At 46.8% G+C, this 25,329-nt stretch overlaps 1 protein-coding gene across 23 annotated transcripts in view; it reads right to left on the reverse strand.

Moving 5' to 3' along the window:
* Positions 1-25,329, reverse strand: part of nrg2a (neuregulin 2a) — a 183,622-nt gene that overhangs the window by 156,155 nt on the left and 2,138 nt on the right. The window lies entirely within an intron of this gene.

Here is a 25,329-nt window from a genome sequence, read left to right on the forward strand (position 1 = left end):
CATCTCTGATGGGAGAGAGGAGAGTGTGGATAAACACCATCTCTGATGGGAGAGAGGAGAGCGTGGATAAACACCATCTCTGAGTGGGAGGGAGGAGAGCGTGGATAAACACCATCTCTGATGGGAGAGAGGAGAGTGTGGATAAACACCATCTCTGAGTGGGAGAGAGGAGAGTGTGGATAAACACCATCTCTGATGGGAGAGAGGAGAGTGTGGATAAACACCATCTCTGATGGGGGAGAGGAGAGTGTGGATAAACACCATCTCTGATGGGAGAGAGGAGAGCGTGGATAAACACCATCTCTGAGTGGGAGGGAGGAGAGCGTGGATAAACACCATCTCTGATGGGAGAGAGGAGAGTGTGGATAAACACCATCTCTGATGGGAGAGAGGAGAGTGTGGATAAACACCATCTCTGATGGGGGAGAGGAGAGTGTGGATAAACACCATCTCTGATGGGAGAGAGGAGAGTGTGGATAAACACCATCTCTGATGGGAGAGAGGAGAGTGTGGATAAACACCATCTCTGATGGGGGAGAGGAGAGTGTGGATAAACACCATCTCTGATGGGAGAGAGGAGAGTGTGGATAAACACCATCTCTGATGGGAGAGAGGAGAGCGTGGATAAACACCATCTCTGATGGGAGAGAGGAGAGTGTGGATAAACACCATCTCTGATGGGAGAGAGGAGAGTGTGGATAAACACCATCTCTGATGGGAGAGAGGAGAGTGTGGATAAACACCATCTCTGATGGGGGAGAGGAGAGTGTGGATAAACACCATCTCTGATGGGGGAGAGGAGAGCGTGGATAAACACCAGTACTGGGCATGCTCCATTCTCAAGGCCAGTGAGAAAATGAGATTTCAGCTATTTAGTCTCTCGGCTCCGTCAGCTCTCTGTCTCCATCCCATCTTCCATCTGTCAGTTCAGTCTTTATAACTACATCATACCACCAGGACTCTCGTTCTCCTGGAAATGGCTCTATACGAAATGAAAATGGACTGATTCATCTAATAATTGATTGATCTAATGGTGGATTTATTGATGAAGACGTGTCCTTCTCATGGCCCCGCGGCTGACTCATCTAGTGACAGAGAGACAGAGAGGCCTGTAAGAGAAGAGATGGACATAGCAACACAGCAGCCAATAGGGCGTGCCACCAGAGCAACCTCACACACACACAACCCTGTCACAGGAACAGCTCTCACCATCTCCCATCTAACATCACCTCCTCTTTGTCACAGGTTGACCTTACTGTAACTAGTATTTCATCAGGTTTTTTTACCTTTATTTAAATAGGCAAGTCAGTTAAGAACAATTTCTTATTTACATTATTATTTACACTTACCCTGGCCAAACCCTAACGCGGACAACGCTGGGCCAATTGTGCGCCGCCCTATGGGACCTAATCACGGCCAGTTGTGATACAGCCTGGAATCGAACCAGGGTCTGTAGTGAAGCCTCTAGCACTGAGATGCAGTGCCTAGTAATAAGTCACTGATGTCACTAACTAGCAGGTTTACTCCCCACCCTCACCTAACCATCAGCCTCTCTACTCTGGGGTTTAATAGTCTGCAGAACCACACCCTGTTAGAATTGCACCCTCGCCTCTCTGAAAAATCACTTTGGCTTTCACTGATCCCTTGAAATCAGTGCTCTGCCAGAACTATAGTGTGTGTGTGTGTGTGTGTGTGTGTGTGTGTGTGTGTGTGTGTGTGTGTGTGTGTGTGTGTGTGTGTGTGTGTGTGTGTGTGTGTGTGTGTGTGTGCTCTAGAATTGAGTGTTATCCAGATGTCCATACCTTCATACTGTTCCTGCACCATACTGGAGTATATAGTATTACCTTCATACTGTTCCTGTACCATACTGGAGTATATAGTATTACCTTCATACTGTTCCTGTACCATACTGGAGTATATAGTATTACCTTCATACTGTTCCTGTAACATACTGGAGTATATAGTATTACCTTCATACTGTTCCTGTACCATACTGGAGTATATAGTATTACCTTCATACTGTTCCTGTACCATACTGGAGTATATAGTATTACCTTCATACTGTTCCTGTACCATACTAGAGTCTCTCTATGGGACCAGACTAGTGTCTCTCTATGGGACCAGAAGAGAGTCTCTCTATGGGACCAGACTAGTGTATCTCTATGGGACAAGACTAGTGTCTCTCTCTCGGACCAGACTAGTATCTGTCTCTCTATGGGACCAGACTAGTCTCTCTATGGGACCAGACTAGAGTCTCTGTGGGACCAGACTAGAGTCTCTCTATGGGACCAGACTAGTGTCTGACTCTCGGAACAGACTAGAGTCTCTGTGGGACCAGACTAGGTTCTCTCTGGGACAAGACTAGGTTCTCTCTATGGGACCAGACTAGAGTCTCTCTGGGACCAGACTAGGTTCTCTCTATGGGACCAGACTAGAGTCTCCCTATGGAACCAGACTAGAGTCTCTGTGGGACCAGACTAGAGTCTCTCTATGGGACCAGACTAGTGTCTGTCTCTCGGACCAGACTAGAGTCTCTCTGGGACCAGACAATAGTCTCTCTGGGACCAGACTAGGTTCTCTCTATGGGACCAGACTAGAGTCTCCCTATGGAACCAGACTACTGTTTCTCTATGGGACCAGACTCGTGTCTCTCTATGGGACCAGACTAGAGTCTCTCTATGGGACCAGACTAGTGTCTGTCTCTCGGACCAGACTAGAGTCTCTCTGGGACCAGACAATAGTCTCTCTGGGACCAGACTAGGTTCTCTCTATGGGACCAGACTAGAGTCTCCCTATGGAACCAGACTACTGTTTCTCTATGGGACCAGACTAGTGTCTCTCTATGGGACCAGACTAGAGTCTCTCTATGGGACCAGACTAGTGTCTCTCTATGGGGCCAGACTAGTGTCTCTCTATGGGACCAGACTAGTTTCTCTCTATGGGACCAGACTAGTGTCTCTCTGTGGGAGCAGACTATTGTCTCTCTCTGCTTGACCAGACTAGGATCTCTATCTGCTCTACCAGACTAGGGTCAGATGAGTGTCTCTCTATGGGACCAGACCAGCGTATCTCTCTGCTCTACCAGACAAGGGTCTCTCTGCTTGACTAGACTAGGGTCTCTCTCTGGGACCAGACTAGTGTCTCTCTATGGAACAAGACTACGGTCTCTCTATGGGACCAGACTAGTGTCTCTCTATGGGACCAGACTAGTTTCTCTCTATGGGACCAGACTAGTGTCTCTCTCTGGGACCAGACTAGAGTCTCTCTCTGCTTGACGAGACTAGTGTCTCTCTATGGGACCAGACTAGTGTCTCTCTATGGGACCAGACTACTGTTTCTCTATGGGACCAGAATAGTGTCTCTCTATGGGACCAGACTAGAGTCTCTCTCTGCTTGACGAGACTAGTGTCTCTCTATGGGACCAGACTAGTGTCTCTCTATGGGACCTGACGAGAGTCTCTCTCTGCTTGACGAGACTAGTGTATCTCTATGGGACAAGACTAGTGTCTCTCTCTCGGACCAGACTAGTATCTGTCTCTCTATGGGACCAGACTAGTCTCTCTATGGGACCAGACTAGTGTCTCTCTGTGGGACCAGACTAGAGTCTCTCTATGGGACCAGACTAGTGTCTCTCTATGGGACCAGAAGAGAGTCTCTCTATGGGACCAGACTAGTGTATCTCTATGGGACAAGACTAGTGTCTCTCTCTCGGACCAGACTAGTATCTGTCTCTCTATGGGACCAGACTAGTCTCTCTATGGGACCAGACTCGAGTCTCTGTGGGACCAGACTAGAGTCTCTCTATGGGACCAGACTAGTGTCTGACTCTCGGAACAGACTAGAGTCTCTGTGGGACCAGACTAGGTTCTCTCTGGGACAAGACTAGGTTCTCTCTATGGGACCAGACTAGAGTCTCTCTGGGACCAGACTAGGTTCTCTCTATGGGACCAGACTAGAGTCTCCCTATGGAACCAGACTAGAGTCTCTGTGGGACCAGACTAGAGTCTCTCTATGGGACCAGACTAGTGTCTGTCTCTCGGACCAGACTAGAGTCTCTCTGGGACCAGACAATAGTCTCTCTGGGACCAGACTAGGTTCTCTCTATGGGACCAGACTAGAGTCTCCCTATGGAACCAGACTACTGTTTCTCTATGGGACCAGACTCGTGTCTCTCTATGGGACCAGACTAGAGTCTCTCTATGGGACCAGACTAGTGTCTGTCTCTCGGACCAGACTAGAGTCTCTCTGGGACCAGACAATAGTCTCTCTGGGACCAGACTAGGTTCTCTCTATGGGACCAGACTAGAGTCTCCCTATGGAACCAGACTACTGTTTCTCTATGGGACCAGACTAGTGTCTCTCTATGGGACCAGACTAGAGTCTCTCTATGGGACCAGACTAGTGTCTCTCTATGGGGCCAGACTAGTGTCTCTCTATGGGACCAGACTAGTTTCTCTCTATGGGACCAGACTAGTGTCTCTCTGTGGGAGCAGACTATTGTCTCTCTCTGCTTGACCAGACTAGGATCTCTATCTGCTCTACCAGACTAGGGTCAGATGAGTGTCTCTCTATGGGACCAGACCAGCGTATCTCTCTGCTCTACCAGACAAGGGTCTCTCTGCTTGACTAGACTAGGGTCTCTCTCTGGGACCAGACTAGTGTCTCTCTATGGAACAAGACTACGGTCTCTCTATGGGACCAGACTAGTGTCTCTCTATGGAACAAGACTACGGTCTCTCTATGGGACCAGACTAGTGTCTCTCTATGGGACCAGACTAGTTTCTCTCTATGGGACCAGACTAGTGTCTCTCTCTGGGACCAGACTAGTGTCTCTCTATGGAACAAGACTACGGTCTCTCTATGGGACCAGACTAGTGTCTCTCTATGGGACCAGACTAGTGTCTCTCTATGGGACCAGACTACTGTTTCTCTATGGGACCAGAATAGTGTCTCTCTATGGGACCAGACTAGAGTCTCTCTCTGCTTGACGAGACTAGTGTCTCTCTATGGGACCAGACTAGTGTCTCTCTATGGGACCAGACTAGTGTCTCTCTATGGGACCAGACTAGTGTCTCTCTCTGGGACCAGACTAGTGTCTCTATGGGACCAGACTAGTGTCTCTCTATGGGACCAGACTAGTGTCTCTCTATGGGACCAGACTACTGTTTCTCTATGGGACCAGACTAGTGTCTCTCTCTGGGACCAGACTAGAGTCTCACTGGGACCAGACTAGAGTCTCTCTGTGGGATGAGACTAGTGTCTCTCTGTGGGAACAGACTAGTGTCTCTCTATGGGACCATACTAGTGTCTCTCTATGGGACCAGACTAGTGTCTCTCTATGGGACCAGACGAGAGTCTCTCTGGGACCAGACTAGTGTCTCTCTCTGGGACGAGACTAGTGTCTCTCTGTGGGAACAGACTAGTGTCTCTCTATGGGACCAGACTAGTGTCTCTCTATGGGACCAGACTGGTGTCTCTCTCTGGGACCAGACTAGGGTCTATCTATGGGACCAGACTAGTGTCTCTCTATGGGACCAGACTAGGGTATCTCTGCTCTACCAGACTCTGGGTTTCTTTCTGCTCTACCAGACTAGTGTATTTCTCTGGGACCAGACTAGTGTCTCTCTATGTGACCAGACTAGTGTCTCTCTATGGAACCAGACTAGTGTCTCTCTCTGGGACCAGACTAGGGTCTCTCTATGGGACCAGACTAGTGTCTCTCTCTGGGACCAGACTAGTGTCTCTCTCTGGGACCAGACTAGTGTCTCTCTCTGGGACCAGACTAGGGTCTCTCTATGGGACCAGACTAGTGTCTCTCTCTGGGACCAGACTAGGGTCTCTCTCTGGGACCAGACTAGTGTCTCTCTATGGAACAAGACTACGGTCTCTCTATGGGACCAGACTAGTGTCTCTCTATGGGACCAGACTAGTTTCTCTCTATGGGACCAGACTAGTGTCTCTCTCTGGGACCAGACTAGAGTCTCTCTCTGCTTGACGAGACTAGTGTCTCTCTATGGGACCAGACTAGTGTCTCTCTATGGGACCAGACTACTGTTTCTCTATGGGACCAGAATAGTGTCTCTCTATGGGACCAGACTAGAGTCTCTCTCTGCTTGACGAGACTAGTGTCTCTCTATGGGACCAGACTAGTGTCTCTCTATGGGACCAGACTAGTGTCTCTCTATGGGACCAGACTAGTGTCTCTCTATGGGACCTGACGAGAGTCTCTCTATGGGACCAGACTAGTGTATCTCTATGGGACAAGACTAGTGTCTCTCTCTCGGACCAGACTAGTATCTGTCTCTCTATGGGACCAGACTAGTCTCTCTATGGGACCAGACTAGTGTCTCTCTGTGGGACCAGACTAGAGTCTCTCTATGGGACCAGACTAGTGTCTCTCTATGGGACCAGAAGAGAGTCTCTCTATGGGACCAGACTAGTGTATCTCTATGGGACAAGACTAGTGTCTCTCTCTCGGACCAGACTAGTATCTGTCTCTCTATGGGACCAGACTAGTCTCTCTATGGGACCAGACTCGAGTCTCTGTGGGACCAGACTAGAGTCTCTCTATGGGACCAGACTAGTGTCTGACTCTCGGAACAGACTAGAGTCTCTGTGGGACCAGACTAGGTTCTCTCTGGGACAAGACTAGGTTCTCTCTATGGGACCAGACTAGAGTCTCTCTGGGACCAGACTAGGTTCTCTCTATGGGACCAGACTAGAGTCTCCCTATGGAACCAGACTAGAGTCTCTGTGGGACCAGACTAGAGTCTCTCTATGGGACCAGACTAGTGTCTGTCTCTCGGACCAGACTAGAGTCTCTCTGGGACCAGACAATAGTCTCTCTGGGACCAGACTAGGTTCTCTCTATGGGACCAGACTAGAGTCTCCCTATGGAACCAGACTACTGTTTCTCTATGGGACCAGACTCGTGTCTCTCTATGGGACCAGACTAGAGTCTCTCTATGGGACCAGACTAGTGTCTGTCTCTCGGACCAGACTAGAGTCTCTCTGGGACCAGACAATAGTCTCTCTGGGACCAGACTAGGTTCTCTCTATGGGACCAGACTAGAGTCTCCCTATGGAACCAGACTACTGTTTCTCTATGGGACCAGACTAGTGTCTCTCTATGGGACCAGACTAGAGTCTCTCTATGGGACCAGACTAGTGTCTCTCTATGGGGCCAGACTAGTGTCTCTCTATGGGACCAGACTAGTTTCTCTCTATGGGACCAGACTAGTGTCTCTCTGTGGGAGCAGACTATTGTCTCTCTCTGCTTGACCAGACTAGGATCTCTATCTGCTCTACCAGACTAGGTCAGATGAGTGTCTCTCTATGGGACCAGACCAGCGTATCTCTGCTCTACCAGACAAGGGTCTCTCTGCTTGACTAGACTAGGGTCTCTCTCTGGGACCAGACTAGTGTCTCTCTATGGAACAAGACTACGGTCTCTCTATGGGACCAGACTAGTGTCTCTCTATGGAACAAGACTACGGTCTCTCTATGGGACCAGACTAGTGTCTCTCTATGGGACCAGACTAGTTTCTCTCTATGGGACCAGACTAGTGTCTCTCTCTGGGACCAGACTAGTGTCTCTCTATGGAACAAGACTACGGTCTCTCTATGGGACCAGACTAGTGTCTCTCTATGGGACCAGACTAGTGTCTCTCTATGGGACCAGACTACTGTTTCTCTATGGGACCAGAATAGTGTCTCTCTATGGGACCAGACTAGAGTCTCTCTCTGCTTGACGAGACTAGTGTCTCTCTATGGGACCAGACTAGTGTCTCTCTATGGGACCAGACTAGTGTCTCTCTATGGGACCAGACTAGTGTCTCTCTCTGGGACCAGACTAGTGTCTCTATGGGACCAGACTAGTGTCTCTCTATGGGACCAGACTAGTGTCTCTCTATGGGACCAGACTACTGTTTCTCTATGGGACCAGACTAGTGTCTCTCTCTGGGACCAGACTAGAGTCTCACTGGGACCAGACTAGAGTCTCTCTGTGGGATGAGACTAGTGTCTCTCTGTGGGAACAGACTAGTGTCTCTCTATGGGACCATACTAGTGTCTCTCTATGGGACCAGACTAGTGTCTCTCTATGGGACCAGACGAGAGTCTCTCTGGGACCAGACTAGTGTCTCTCTCTGGGACGAGACTAGTGTCTCTCTGTGGGAACAGACTAGTGTCTCTCTATGGGACCAGACTAGTGTCTCTCTATGGGACCAGACTGGTGTCTCTCTCTGGGACCAGACTAGGGTCTATCTATGGGACCAGACTAGTGTCTCTCTATGGGACCAGACTAGGGTATCTCTCTGCTCTACCAGACTCTGGGTTTCTTTCTGCTCTACCAGACTAGTGTATTTCTCTGGGACCAGACTAGTGTCTCTCTATGTGACCAGACTAGTGTCTCTCTATGGAACCAGACTAGTGTCTCTCTCTGGGACCAGACTAGGGTCTCTCTATGGGACCAGACTAGTGTCTCTCTCTGGGACCAGACTAGTGTCTCTCTCTGGGACCAGACTAGTGTCTCTCTCTGGGACCAGACTAGGGTCTCTCTATGGGACCAGACTAGTGTCTCTCTCTGGGACCAGACTAGTGTCTCTCTCTGGGACCAGACTAGTGTCTCTCTATGGGACCAGACTAGTGTCTCTCTCTGGGACCAGACTAGGGTCTCTCTATGGGACCAGACTAGTGTCTCTCAATGGGACCAGTCTAGGGTCTCCCTCTGCTCTACCAGATTAGGGTCTCTCTCTGCTCTACCAGACTAGGGTCTCTCTCTGCTCTACCAGACTAGGGTCTCTCTCTGCTCTACCAGACTAGGGTCTCTCTCTGCTCTACCAGACTAGGGTCTCTCTCTGGAACCAGACTAGGGTCTCTCTCTGCTCTACCAGACTAGGGTCTCTCTCTGCTCACCATACTAGGGTCTCTCTCTGGAACCAGACTAGGGTCTCTCTCTGCTCTACCAGACTAGGGTCTCTCTCTGCTCTACCAGACTAGGGTCTCTCTCTGCTCTACCAGACTAGGGTCTCTCTCTGCTCACCATACTAGGGTCTCTCTCTGGAACCAGACTAGTGTCTCTCTATGGAACAAGACTACGGTCTCTCTATGGGACCAGACTAGTGTCTCTCTCTGGGACCAGACTAGAGTCTCTCTCTGCTTGACGAGACTAGTGTCTCTCTATGGGACCAGACTAGTGTCTCTCTATGGGACCAGACTACTGTTTCTCTATGGGACCAGAATAGTGTCTCTCTATGGGACCAGACTAGAGTCTCTCTCTGCTTGACGAGACTAGTGTCTCTCTATGGGACCAGACTAGTGTCTCTCTATGGGACCAGACTAGTGTCTCTCTATGGGACCAGACTAGTGTCTCTCTCTGGGACCAGACTAGTGTCTCTATGGGACCAGACTAGTGTCTCTCTATGGGACCAGACTAGTGTCTCTCTATGGGACCAGACTACTGTTTCTCTATGGGACCAGACTAGTGTCTCTCTCTGGGACCAGACTAGAGTCTCTCTGGGACCAGACTAGAGTCTCTCTGTGGGACGAGACTAGTGTCTCTCTGTGGGAACAGACTAGTGTCTCTCTATGGGACCATACTAGTGTCTCTCTATGGGACCAGACTAGTGTCTCTCTATGGGACCAGACTGGTGTCTCTCTCTGGGACCAGACTAGGGTCTATCTATGGGACCAGACTAGTGTCTCTCTATGGGACCAGACTAGGGTATCTCTCTGCTCTACCAGACTCTGGGTTTCTTTCTGCTCTACCAGACTAGTGTCTTTCTCTGGGACCAGACTAGTGTCTCTCTATGTGACCAGACTAGTGTCTCTCTATGGAACCAGACTAGTGTCTCTCTCTGGGACCAGACTAGGGTCTCTCTATGGGACCAGACTAGGGTCTCTCTCTGCTCTACCAGACTAGGGTCTCTCTCTGCTCACCATACTAGGGTCTCTCTCTGGAACCAGACTAGGGTCTGTCTCTGCTCTACCAGACTAGGGTCTCTCTCTGCTCTACCAGACTAGGGTCTCTCTCTGCTCTACCAGACTAGGGTCTCTCTCTGCTCTACCAGACTAGGGTCTCTCTCTGCTCTACCAGACTAGGGTCTCCCTCTGCTCTACCAGACTAGGGTCTCTCTCTGGTTGACCAGACTAGGGTCTCTCTCTGCTCTACCAGACTAGGGTCTCTCTCTGCTCTACCAGACTAGTGTCTCTCTCTCTGAGACCAGACTAGGGTCTCTCTCTGCTCTACCAGACTAGTGTCTCTCTCTGCTCTACCATACTAGGGTCTCTCTCTGCTCTACCAGACTAGTGTCTCTCTCTGCTCTACCATACTAGGGTCTCTCTCTGCTCTACCATACTAGGGTATCTCTCTGCTCTACCAGACTAGGGTCTCTCTCTGCTCTACCATACTAGGGTCTCTCTCTGGAACCAGACTAGGGTCTCTCTCTGCTCTACCAGACTAGGGTCTCTCTCTGCTCTACCAGACTAGGGTCTATCTCTGCTCTACCAGACTAGGGTCTCCCTCTGCTCTACCAGACTAGGGTCTCTCTCTGGTTGACCAGACTAGGGTCTCTCTCTCTGCTCTACCAGACTAGGGTCTCCCTCTGCTCTACCAGACTAGGATCTCTCTCTGGTTGACCAGACTAGGGTCTCTCTCTGCTCTACCAGACTAGTGTCTCTCTCTGCTCTACCAGACTAGGGTCTCTCTCTGCTCTACCAGACTAGGGTCTCTCTCTGCTCTACCATACTCGGGTCTCTCTCTGCTCTACCAGACTAGGGTCTCTCTATGGGACCAGACTAGTGTCTCTCTCTGCTCTACCAGACTAGGGTCTCTCTCTGCTCTACCAGACTAGGGTCTCTCTCTGCTCTACCAGACTAGGGTCTCTCTCTGCTCACCAGACTAGGGTCTCTCTCTGCTCTACCATACTAGGGTCTCTCTCTGCTCACCAGACTAGGGTCTCTCTCTGCTCACCAGACTAGGGTCTCTCTCTGGAATCAGACTAGGGTCTCTCTATGGGACCAGACTAGTGTCTCTCTCTGCTATACCATACTAGGGTCTCTCTCTGCTCACCAGACTAGTGTCTCTCTCTGGAATCAGACGAGGGTCTCTCTCTGCTCTACCAGACGAGGGTCTCTCTATGGGACCAGACTATTGTCTCTCTCTGCTCTACCATACTAGGGTCTCTCTCTGCTCACCAGACTAGGGTCTCTCTCTGGAATCAGACTAGGGTCTCTCTCGCTCTACCAGACTAGGGTCTCTCTCTGGTTGACCAGACTAGGGTCTCTCTCTGGAATCAGACTAGGGTCTCTCTCTGCTCTACCAGACTAGGGTCTCTCTCTGCTCTACCAGATTAGGATCTCTCTCTGCTCTACCAGACTAGGGTCTCTCTCTGCTCTACCAGATTAGGGTCTCTCTCTGGGAGTTCAACAGCCACTAGTTAACAGTGGAACTCTATAAACTGTGTGTCAAGGGGGGACAAAGTCCTTGAAGTGATCATGACCATACATTTGTTTTGCACTACTGTCAAGCAGCTCCGCCAACCCAACTGACAGCAGAACAATAGTAGCCCGCGGCCACCATGGCATCAGTCTTAATCAAGGACATGCTCTATTATAAGAATGACTGATCTCCCTCTCAGCAAGAGTCACTTCCATCCTCTGTTTGACAGTTGATGGGCTCGCCTGCCCTCTTTCTCTCCCCTACAGTCTCAGACACACTCCGGTCTAAGAGAGACAGAGGTCTCACTACTTGTGTGTGGAGCAGATACAACCAGGAAGAGATTTCAGATGAACAGACAAACACTCTCCCACGTACTCTAACAGCTGAACAGACACAAGCCCGCATAGGCCCAGCCCTTCACACAAACACATATGTGGGCTTTCACCAGAGAGCAACACTTACTAAATCCAAGCCCTCAGACCCCCCCCTCAGACCCACATGGCTGTGTACACCCTCTTACAGCCAGAGGCAAACACACTAACAGTCACTCACCCACAAACACACTAACACCCACACACACACACACATCAACACAGATGCATAGCAGGTGCATCCATGTGGATACCCTTACACAGCACATACAGACACACATTGAAATAGGAATAGTTGATGTCCACTATAGCTGGAGCGCAGAGTGTGTTCTGTTTCCCTGGCTGGAGAGTTGACTGTTGCATCAGTCATGTTAATAACAGAAATGCAGTACAGCTTCTGACATCTAAAGCTATAAAATTGGGAGGTACAGTATTTGAACTGATAATAGAAACATGGGAACAGTTATAGTTGTTATCAGCGTCTCTCGGCTCCTCCTTTATCTCCAGAATGTGCTCTGAGAGCAGCACAAACATGTCACAGTGAAGACATCTCTCTCTACTACACTTTCCTTTCCTAGGAAACGGTGCAGTGTGTGTTTGGCCTGGGATGGTCTGGAGACATTCGCTCAGAGTGAGGGGGCCTCAGATAGAGTGAGCAGGAGGTGAGAAAAGGCCCGGGGGCAGAGGAGTGTGTCAGGACTGGGCTCTGACGGACGGACAGGACTCTGACGGACGGACAGGACTCTGATGGACGGACAGGGGAAGGAAGCAGGGGCTGCGGCTGGGCCATCTCACAGCGACAGGCAGACAGCTCCGACACACTACACTATCCCCGCACAGCTCTCCAACAACAGCACAGCACTATTCTCCATGCCAAGAGAGCATGTGACTCACAACCAGCTCCACTGAGAGACAGTTACACAGTGCCATGGACAGTGGACAAACACGCCATCCAAATGAGCAGAGCAAAGCAGAGCAGAAACGGCACACTACCTAGCTAGCACATTTGGTTTCTTGGAAGTTGTTCTGGTAACAAAACCATACGTTTCCTGACCGGTTTAAACGGAACGTTTTTTCAACGTTCTGAGACTGGAAGTGAAAATGTCGCCTGTTCTGAGAACATACATTTTTAGGTTGCAGGGAGATTCTGAGAACATTTTACTATGGTTCCCTAAAAATGTTCCTGGGAGATGTTATGAATGTTCTGAGAATAAAATGCTAAGTCATTTGAAGGTAATTAAATCATGTTCCTGGGAGATGTTATGAATGTTCTGAGAATAAAATGATAAGTCATTTGAAGGTAATTAAATAACGCTCTGAGAACATTCTCTAAATGTTGTGAATGTTTTGAATGAAATGTAAAGGTTATTTGGAGGTTTTTGAATAAGTTCCTTAAAACTTGATTCAACAAGACTTATAATTACACTGCTGGCTTTAGGTTACAGATAGGACACGTGGAAATTCATCAAACACATGTATTTTATAGTGTCACGGCATCGGTGAGATTTGAACCTATGATGTTCTGGTCTCTACCCGTGGAATGAGTCCACTGTGCCACCAGGATGGCGCAAGCATGCCATGTTTTTACTCATGTTGATTTTAATATTAATGGAAACAAGCACTCATTTGGATCAGGTGTGCCCAATTAGTGGGCGCGGCCAACACACCTAAACACACAAGATAGAGGATAGGGAGAGTTTTGTTGACTCTGAGAACGGAATGTATGTTTTTAAATAACATTCTCAGAACGTTCTTTGAACGTTACTAATGTTTTCTTGTTTTTTTTTTTATGGAACGTTTTCTTAATGTTCTGAGAACATGACTAAATAGTATTGAAATTCCCACAGGAAAACATTGTTTCTTGATGTTCTCTGAACTTTTTGAGAACATTCCCAATGTCCAACCAGTTGGAGAACGCTCCTAGAACATTACCAAAATTGTAATTAGGAAACATTATTTTAAAGTAATGAAATACCAATATATATATTTTGCGTCAAGTTCCTTAAATATGCTGAGAATGTTCCAACCCCAAGCGACTATCCTGCACCATTCCCACAAAGTTGTGCAAAGGTTGTACGCAAAATAACCACAGGACAGCCACGCTCGCATCAAGCTGTGAGATACATACGCATGTTAGAACGTTGTGTGTTAGCTGGGTACTATCATAGCAGGGTTGCCCATGCAGGCATAAGCTCTGGGCTTTCCCACAAGAGAGTGAGTCAGCATGGACGTAGTTATGGGGTTGCCTTTGAGCCATACTGCCACTGTGTCTAACACAACATATAACCACCTAGCAAGCTTTATTTTAGCTCAGTGTAATACTGGAGAAGTTGTATCATTTTCTCAAAATATACCAGCAGGAAAATAACCAGGAACAGTGTTAAATGCAGCCACTACAGCCACTATGAGGAGGCATGCGTGAGATGAGGCTTGTTTACTGTCAGTGAGGCAGTGAGGAGAAACATACCTTGACAATGAGCAGCAAAAGAAAACATCCCATGTGTGGAATATACAGATGCAATAAAAAGGAAAGTGAAATAGAAATACAACACTATACAACACTAACTGTGACGAGGTTGTTACAGACCTCTGTAAGATATATCATTCTGTCATTACAGACCTCTGTAAGAGATATCATTCTGTCATTACAGACCTCTGTAAGATATATCATTCTGTCATTACAGACTTCTGTAAGAGATATCATTCTGTCATTACAGACCTCTGTAAGAGATATCATTCTGTCATTACAGACCTCTGTAAGAGATATCATTCTGTCATTACAGACCTCTGTAAGAGATATCATTCTGTCATTACAGACCTCTGTAAGAGATATCATTCTGTCATTACAGACCTCTGTAAGAGATATCATTCTGTCATTACAGACCTCTGTAAGAGATATCATTCTGTCATTACAGATCTCTGTAAGAGATATCATTCTGTCATTACAGACCTCTGTAAGAGATATCATTCTGTCATTACAGACCTCTGTAAGAGATATCATTCTGTCATTACAGACCTCTGTAAGAGATATCATTCTCTCATTACAGACCTCTGTAAGATATATCATTCTGTCATTACAGACCTCTGTAAGAGATATCATTCTGTCATTACAGACCTCTGTAAGAGATATCATTCTGTCATTACAGACCTCTGTAAGAGATATCATTCTGTCATTACAGATCTCTGTAAGAGATATCATCCTGTCATTGCAGACCTCTGTAAGAGATATCATTCTGTCATTACAGACCTCTGTAAGAGATATCATTCTGTCATTACAGATCTCTGTAAGGGATATCATTCTGTCATTACAGATCTCTGTAAGGGATATCATTCTGTCATTACAGACCTCTGTAAGAGATATCATTCTGTCATTACAGACCTCTGTAAGAGATATCATTCTGTCATTACAGATCTCTGTAAGAGATATCATTCTGTCATTACAGATCTCTGTAAGAGATATCATTCTGTCATTACAGACCTCTGTAAGAGATATCATTCTGTCATTACAGACCTCTGTAAGAGATATCATTCTGTCATTACAGACCTCTGTAAGAGATATCATTCTGTCATTACAGACCTCTGTAAGAGATATCATTCTGTCATTACAGATCTCTGTAAGAGATATCATTCTGTCATTACAGACCTCTGTAAGAGATATCATTCTGTCATTACAGACCTCTGTAAGAGATATCATTCTGTCATTACAGACCTCTGTAAGAGATATCATTCTGTCATTACAGACCTCTGTAAGAGATATCATTCTGTCATTACAGATCTCTGTAAGAGATATCATTCTGTCATTACAGACCTCTGTAAGAGATATCATTCTGTCATTAAAATCAATAAATCCACACAGCAGGAGCCACTGAAGTAATGGGGTGTGATTGCCCTATGGGCTCTCCCAGTTCATGCTATAGGTGATAGGGTCAGTATGTCGGTCTGGGGCCCAGCTAGAACACAGCCGCGCATCTCTCACACACACACACACACACACACACACACACACACACACACACACACACACACACACACACACACACACACACACACACACACACACACACACACACACTCTGCTCTCTATCTTTCAACAACAAGCCGAGCAGGGACCAGACGGAAAGAGGGCCTGTTTGTGGAGGAAGATAAACATGCTGCTGTAGCCAGTCCAGATTACACCAGCTAAATGATGAGTAGAAGCCACAGTGGAGGGAAATGATACAGTAACCGCCTGCTCGCTGACAAACACACTCCCTCTTACTCACAAAGACATACTATATTTGACATTTTCAACTAATATCTATCATTGAATGTCCACCAGTTTGGAAAGGCGGGATCTCCCACTCAATTCAAAGAAACGTTTCTGACACAGACAGTGATTGAGTCCCAGGAATAGTCTCACCAAAGCAGGTTTTGAACAACTAGGCAGGTTAATAAACTCTTCAGCATTCTCCATCAAATGTTCCAACAGTTATGACAAATAGCACATATGTAACAGTCAGCTGGATACTGGGAAAGGGCCCGAATAGAGACAAAGAGAAAGAGGAAAGACAAGTTGAGGCCCGATAGGTGTGGAAAGAGATGCAAAAAGATAGTGAGCATTGAGATGGTAGAGACAGAAGAATGAGAGAGAGAAGAACGAGAGAAACAGAAGAACGAGAGAGAGAGAGAAAAATGGGAGAGCGAGAAGTACGAGAGAGCGAGAGAAGAACGAGAGAGAAGAATGAGAGAGAAAAACTAGAGAGAGAAAAGAGAGGGAGAAAGAAGAACGAGAGAGAGAGAGAGAAGAAAAAGAGAGAGAGAACTGATGCAGAGAGACTTTCGTCTTGGTCCACCACCCACCACAACTAAACAGTCATTCATTATTTTTTAAAGGTGTTTCATGTTAAGACACACTTCAGTCCACACCTACAACATACCTAAGGAAACTAATCTAATCTGCTAATCTGAAAACAAGACTCCCTAAATTGTATCAGCATATCGATTGCGCAACCAGGGCTGGTAAAACCTTGGAACATTGCTATTCGAACTTCCGCGACGCATATAAGGCCCTCCCCCGCCCTCCTTTCGGAAAAGCTGACCATGACTCCATTTTGTTGCTCCCTGCCAACAGACAGAAACTAAAACAAGAAGCTCCCACGCTCAGGTCTGTTCAACGCTGGTCCAACCAATCTGATTCCACGCTTCAAAGACTGCTTCGATCACGTGGACTGGGATATGTTCCGCATTGCGTCCAACAACAACATTGACGAATATGCTGACTCAGTGAGCGAGTTCATTAGAAAGTGCATTGATGATGTCGTTCCCATAGCAATGATTAAAACATTCCCAAACCAGAAACCGTGGATTGATGGCAGCATTCGCGTGAACCTGAAAGCGCAAACCACTGCTTTTAACCAGGGCAAGGTGACCGGAAACATGACCGAATACAAACAGTGTAGCTATTCCCTCAGCAATGCAATCAATCAAGCTAAGCCTCAGTATAGACACAAAGTCGAGTCACAATTCAACAGCTCAGACACAAGAGGTATGTGGCAGGGTCTACAGTCAATCACGGATTACAAAAAGAAAACCAGCCCCGTCACGGAACAGGATGTCTTGCTTTGAGGACAATACAGTGCTACTGACACTGCCCGCAACCAAAACCTGTGGACTCTCCTTCACTGCAGCCGACGTGAGGAAAACATTTAAACGTGTTAACCCTCGCAAGGCTGAAGGCCCAGACAACATCTCCACCCCTCTGATCCTCAACAATGGGGCCCCACAAGGGTGCGTTCTGAGCCCTCTCCTGTACTCCCTGTTCACCCATGACTGCGTGGCCATGCACGCCTCCAACTCAATCATCAAGTTTGCGGACGACACTACAGTGGTAGGCTTGATTACCAACAACGACGAGACGGCCTACAGGGAGGAGGTGAGGGCCCTCGGAGTGTGGTGTCAGGAAAATAACCTCACACTCAACGTCAACAAAACAAAGGAGATGATTGTGGACTTCAGGAAACAGCAGAGGGAGCACCCCCCTATCCACATCGATGGGACAGTAGTGGAGAGGGTAGTAAGTTTTAAGTTCCTCGGCATACACATCACGGACAAACTGAATTGGTCCACACACACAGACAGCGTCGTGAAGAAGGCGCAGCAGCGCCTCTTCAACCTCAGGAAGCTGAAGAAATTTGGGTTGTCACCAAACGCACTCACAAACTTCTATAGATGCACAATCGAGAGCATCCTGTCGGGCTGTATCACCACCTGGTACAGCAACTGCTCCGCCCACAACCGTAAGGCTCTCCAGAGGGTAGTGAGGTCTGCACAACGCATCACCGGGAGCAAACTACCTGCCCTCCAGGACACCTACACCACCCGATGTCACAGGAAATATATACTGTATATACTGTACTCGATACCATCTACTGCATCTTGCCTATGCCGTTCTGTACCATCACTCATTCATATATCTTTATGTACATATTATTTATCCCTTTATACTTGTGTGTATAAGTCAGTAGTTTTGGAGTTGTTAGGCTAGATTACTCGTTGGTTATTACTGCATTGTCGGAACTAGAAGCACAAGCATTTCGCTACACTCGCATTAACATCTGCTAACCATGTGTATGTGAGAAATACATGTGATTTGATTTTGATTTGAAACAAACCCTTTCTTAGGATATGTAACATGTGCGGGGTGAACATGGCCGGACAAGTCCCTTATATTACACCAGAAGGTGCCCAGGGGGAGTGCCGGCAGACCCTCTTTTCAACACTTCGTCACACTTCACAAAAACAGTTGCCTTTCCCATAGTCCTTTGTTCCGGTCGTTTTGTTGGAGTCAACTTCCTGTATCTAGTGTACAAGTCATGAGGACCCACTCAGACAGACACACACACACACAAACACTTTCTTCCATGTCTGCATGTTATACTAATGCATAAATGATCAAACAAATGTGAACAAACAAGTTCAAGTAAGTGCATTAACACAGACGCATAAAATCAAGCATATCAGTAGGCTCACAGACATGCAAAATTACAGCATATGCACAATGGGAAAATAAACACTATTATTCAAAGAATTAACACACCTATCTGAATCCACACGCATCTTGTGGAGGAATGAGCCTGGGTGTTTTCCTTCCTATTAGGTGAATTACAAGGTTACACAATGTTGACACTGAGTGGGGATGTCCTGAAAAGGGATCCGTGCTACTTGCAGAGGATTACCACATAGAAATGAGACATAGATTTCATAACCTGGTTTCAATTAATGCAACAGCTGATTCCATATCTGTCAACACAGTCTGTTTTTTATGCATGTCTGACAAGACATTCAGGCTGTTTACAGCCTCCTGAATTAAATGTACTTCCTGATTTGGAAAGAGGATATAACTGTATTATAACTTCTGGAAAACAAAACAGACTCCAAGTTACGAGAGAGAGGAGAGAGAGGGAGAGAGAGAGAGAGAGAGAGAGAGAGAGAGAGAGAGAGAGAGAGAGAGAGAGAGAGAGAGAGAGAGAGAGAGAGAGAGAGAGAGAGGGAGAGGGAGAGAGAGAGAGAGAGAGAGAGAGAGAGAGAGAGAGAGAGAGAGAGAGAGAGAGAGAGAGAGAAAGAGAGATGGGAGAGAGAAAGGAGAGAGAGAGGGCGAGAGAGAGAGAGAGAGAGAGAGAGAGAGAGAGAGAGAGAGAGAGAGAGAGAGAGAGAGAGAGAGAGCAAGGGGGGGGGGGGTAGCCAGGAGATAGCCAGGAGATAGACGAGATTGACGAGACATAAAGGGAGGGAGAAGAGTTGTGGAGGAGATAAAGAGGAGAGAGAGAGAGGGGGAGATAGACAGAGGAGAGGAGGGAGGGGGATATAGAGGAGAGAAGAAGGAGAGAGGGGAGAGAGAATAGAGTGGTAGAGAGATGAGAGAGACAAGAGACAGAAAGAGAGAGAGAGGTGGGGAAAGAGGAGAGAGAGAGGAGAGAGAGTGGAAGCGAGAGGAGTGAGTGGAGAGCGATGAGAAAGGAGAGAGGGGAGATAGAGAGGAGAGAGAATAGAGTGGGAGAGAGAGGAGCGAGAGAGAATAGATTAGGAGAGAGATGAGAGAGATGAGAGAGACGAGAGACAGGAAGAGAGAGAGGGAAAGTTAGAGAGGCCAGGACAGGAGAGAGAAAAAGAGAGGAGAGAGATGAGAGAGAGGGGGAGAGGGGATATAGAAGAGAGAGGGAGATAGATAGGAGAGAGGAGAGAGAGAGAGAGAGAACATTGAGTGTGGGGAGAGAGAAGAGAGAGAGGAGAGAGAGGAGAGATAGAGGAGAGAGAGGGAGAGAGAGGGAGAGAGAGAGAGAGAGAGAGAGAGAGAGAGAGAGAGAGAGAGAGAGAGAGAGAGAGAGAGAGGGAGAGAGAGAGAGAGAGGGGAGAGAGAGAAGAGAGAGAGGAGAGAGCATAGAGAGAGGAGAGAGAGTGAAGAGAGGAGAGAGATGAGAGAGAGAAGAGAGAGGAGGGAGAGAAGAGAGGGGGGAGAGAGGACAGAGAGGGAGACAGGGGAGAGAGAGAGAGAGAGAGAGAGAGAGAGAGAGAGAGAGAGAGAGAGAGAGAGAGAGAGAGAGAGGGAAGAGAGAGGAGGGAGAGATGAGAGGGGGAGAGAGAGGACAGAGAGGGAGAGAGGGGGAGAGAGAGAGGAGTGAGGAGAGAGAGAGGGAGAGAGGAAAGAGAGGGAGAGAGGGGAGAGAGAGGGAGAGAAGGGAGAGAGAGAGAGGACAGAGAGGGAGAGAGGGGGAGAGAGAGGGGAGAGAGGAGAGAGGGGATAGAAGGGAGAAAGAGAGGAGAGAGAGGAGTGAGGGGAAAGAGAGAGAGAGACAGGGAGAGAGACAGAGGGGTGAAGACAGTGAGTGAGTCTGCTGTGAAAGGTCACCTCCTGTGCTGTCCTTTAGAGGCATGATGTGCTTGTGGAGATGGTATACTGCAGTGGGAAAGGCAGGCGGCCAGGCGGTAGGTCACACAGAGTTACTGATGAATAGTTGATGAGCAGCTGGCTTGGGTAAATCAATTCTCAGAGCTACCCTCATTAAACCCCCCGCACACACACACAAACACAAACACAGGCAATTAAACACAGTAACATTCTATCTCTCATCCACTTACCTCGATCAATAACACAAACCTAAACATACTATACATAAATTAATCAATATTCTGAAATGGCTACACTAACTCACTGTCACCAAAAGTAACTACATCCACTGTTATTAAATCGGTGCTGTAGCTGTACATCCAATCAGAGTAGATACAGAGTCAACCCTGAAAATATTCTGAGACCTTTCATGCTGTGCTCAGATAGGTTGATTTAAATATTGAATTAGATAAGCATCACACAACCACATGACACTGACCAATAAACCTCAAGCTACTGCTGGACATCGGCCATCATTAAAGGCTGCTGGATGCGGGGGACACAAAATGCAGGGAAACTAACAGGTAAACACGGCTCCTGTAATAGAACTTCAAGGCTGTTGAGGGATCAACATAACTGACAGCTATTCTAACACACAGCTGGAGTTGGATGACTGAAGGTTTAGCCAAAAACACACATGTACACACACGCCTAACAATTACCACATTCTCAGACACACACAAGTAACCCATAGCAAAGTCATCTCTCTGTGTTGCTTCCCAGTAAACATTTACAGTATTTCCACAAGGACAGAGGATATAGAATAGTCTGCTTCTAAACGTAATAAATGTGTGATCTAATTACATGGCCACTGGCCACTGGCCACAGCTGGATTGCATGTGAACGTCAGGTTGGCTCTACGGCGTTGTTTGCGTTTTGTGTAAGATAGTATTCAAATCTGTGGGGAGGGAAAGGAAACAGCGAGACTGACATTCCAACTGGACTCAAACAACGTTTTGGTCTGTTTCCTGGCAGCCCAGAATCTTGATCATATACTGCCTCTATGTGGTGAACGCAATGCATTCATTCTTCATTGTCTACTGAGAACGACTGAGTCATGACGCAGAAAAGGTAAAACATGGCACATAAACTACTAAATATTGTCCCAAATGGACCTGTTATTCTCAATTGACATTAGCATTTTGTCAAATGACTGTGACCATTGGACAATGGACCAGTCCCAACCAACCGTATCACATTTATTTAAGGCAAGTAAGTTAAGAACAAATTCTTATTTACAATGACAGCCAAATCCGGTCCAATTGTGTGCTGCCCTACGGGACTCCCAATCCCGGCTGGACGTGATGCAGCCTGAATTCGAACCAGGGACTGTAGTGACGCCTCTTGAACTGAGATGCAGTGCCTTACACCGCTGCGTCACTCGGGAGCCCACATGACCTAGCCAAGCAAACACACTGTGATCTACGGATAAGAAAAAGTATTTAACAACTAAGAACATACGATTAGATTCATTAGTGAAGGTCAATATCAATTAGAGGCCATGTCATTCAATATACCAACTGTGATAAACTAAGCAGCTGACATGAATAAACCCAATACATTCAAAGTGCTACAGAATTACAACAACAACGTGTTGCAGCCTGGCAACAAGTTAGAAATTGTATAGTTCTGATAGTGGATTAAAGGAAATATCTCATATCAGATATTACCTTTCTGGGCTGTCAATTACAAGATATTATGGAGGCTTGTCCTAGTGTCAGTCCTGTTGGCTCATAACCCTCAGCAGCTCTTTGATCCCACAGGGCCTGGACACACTGACTCAATCTTATCATGGAGAACCCCATAACCAGCACAGGACTACTGTGGTGATGGGAAAATCTGTGTATATTTGAACAGAAACCAGTGATCATTACAGAGATCATCTTTAGCACCCACCGATGGTTGAGAATACACAAATACTGTAGCTAATGTTCCTGTCCTTCACCATAAATAACCCCCATGTCTTCATATGAACCCTGTTTGTCTGGGCTCTTACTGTGCTTTTTAACCTTTAATTAGTATTGACCTTTAATCAAAGGTCAAAACACTCCTTTGATGGTCAGGGCTCTCTGACTGAGGTTCCTTTTTGACTCATCCCATTACCTGTAATAACGTGTAGGTGGCAGGTAGCCTAGCAGTTAAGAATGTTGGGCCAGTAACTGAAAGATAGCTGGTTGGAGTCCCTGAGCCGACAAGGTGAAAAATGTGTCCATGTGCCCTTGAGCAAGGCACTTAACCCTAATTTCTCCTGTAAGTAGCTCTGGATAAGAGTGTATGTTAAAATTACAACAAAAAATATGTAACTCCAAGTCTTTGGAATCAGTGAAATGCAGATCTGTGAGTCAATATGAATGAGTGTAAAATTGCATGAGCGATCCAGGAAGAAGAGACATAGACCATTTTCAATGGCCCCGTCCTCTTTTCCCGTAGCTGGTGCTGAAACAGTAGTACATCTGGCTGCTGACAGAGTCCTGGAGTTTAGAGGGAAAATGCTGAGGGGCTCAGTGAATAAATGCATCACCCAGGGAACATGTACAACAACCTACACAAACACTGATCATCATGTGTGACCTGAATCAATACCAAGCACTTCATGAGAATTCCACTGCTAGTCAATCAATCTGCCTCTCTAGCCTCAGCCAGAGAGGTTTTACCTAGTCAGCTCGGGGATTCGAAGCAGTGACCTTTCGGTTACTGGCCCAATGCTCTTAACGGCTGGGCTACCTGCCGCTCTGTTAAACAGAGAGCCATGGGCAAATCCATGTCTCTCACCACTGTGACCTGCAGTGGGAGTAGTTGCTTGCCTCTAGTGCCATGCAAACATTATTGTGCAGTTCTATTCTTCTTCATATCATATGTGCTGGTAGTTATTTAAGTGATGTTTGTCTGGAAGTGAAATGCTTGCTATAAAAAAAGATAACAAACATTCATACAGTGTTACAACCAAGGATGAGAAGCGAGCAGATACACAAATAACACACACACACACACACACACACGGACGCACACACACACATACACACACACACACACACATACACACACGGACGCACACACACACACGGACGCACACACACACACACACACACACACACACACACACACACACACACACACACACACACACACACACACACACACACACACACACACACACACACACACACACACACACACACACATAAATACATGGGCCAGAAGGTGCTAATATGTAGGTCTCCTCCATGGGGTGTATGGCTAGACAAAAAGCTAGTGGCCCCCACCAGACTACCTGCAGAGACTTTGAATCTAGGCCCAGGCATAAGGGACTGAAAAAAAAAGATATTTTTATCCCAAAATGTGAGCTAAAAGGCAGAAGTAACAGACAGTATTTGAAATCCCACTCAGTTAGTGTGTCGGTGCTGTCTGTCTCTCTGACTCTGTCAATCCAGAGAGGAACAAAGTCAACCGGTGTTACCACAGCTACATCAACTGGGACCTCCTCTCAAATCTCAGCACACTTCTAAAACAAATAACACCAAATGATATTAGCAAAATAGGCAGAATAATAACTGACTATAGTTTACTGTATAAACTTCCTTGTCCAATATTTAAAATCAAAATGCTAACTCAAGAGGAAATGAATGTGAGCAATGTTCATAAATAACTAAGCTCACTCCCTTTGGTAGAAACGGCAGTCTGTCCTTGTTAGTAGCACAATGTGCCCCTCACCAATCAAGTGAGGAACAAATTGTGCCTCCTTAAAGCTTGAACAGAGAGATGCTGCTAAATGCTGAACCTGGAGTGTCACAATGTTTACTCAAGACAATCAATTTAAAAAGTCATTCTCCTCACCCATCCAGCACCCCACTAGTTGTAATGGTGGCACTTCATAATAAACATAAAACTCTATATTCAGAAATCTCAGAAAACCATTTTCTCCAGTTTGATATCCACGATCTATAAGCCTACTACGGTATAAAACTATAGACAAAAAAATTGTCAGATGTAGCTCCATTCCCGGTGGGAAAATGGAGATCCTTCATGATTTGAATCATTTCGTGAAAGGTCGTCAGGCCCAGCCCATTTCGGCCTTAGACAACTGGTCAGCTGTGGCGCGAAAGAATCAGCACCATGGACAGTGGTTCAAATGGCCATTTTGCCCTTCAGCGTCACTATTCTTGTTTTAACGGATACATTATATATGAGCATGACCATAATATTTTCAGCAGAGACCGGACAGACTGTTCACACAGAGAAATAAAATAACTGCAATTATGGGAAATATATTCATTTCCTCGAGGTCAAGGAAGTCAGGAGAGCCTAGTTGTGTTAGTTTGATTCTGGTTGCTCGTTTTCAAGTCCTACACCATCCACTACACCTATTTTTCTCAATGGATAGTATCCTACCGTAGACCTGTCGCTTATTTACTGTCCGGATCTGAACAGATACGGGTGAGGGCCAGAGCCTACAGGATCAAAGCTGCCATAACCATGACAGCCTCTGCTTGTGCGCACATCAATTTCACCCCTTGACCACAGCAGTTTTCATCCTTTCACGCAGAAATACGTATATATGACGTTGATTGGCATGGGGAAGTACAGTTTCAACGCGT

The sequence above is a fragment of the Oncorhynchus keta genome, chromosome 6 (assembly GCF_023373465.1).
Source record: "Oncorhynchus keta strain PuntledgeMale-10-30-2019 chromosome 6, Oket_V2, whole genome shotgun sequence".
Classification (NCBI taxonomy): domain Eukaryota; kingdom Metazoa; phylum Chordata; class Actinopteri; order Salmoniformes; family Salmonidae; genus Oncorhynchus; species Oncorhynchus keta.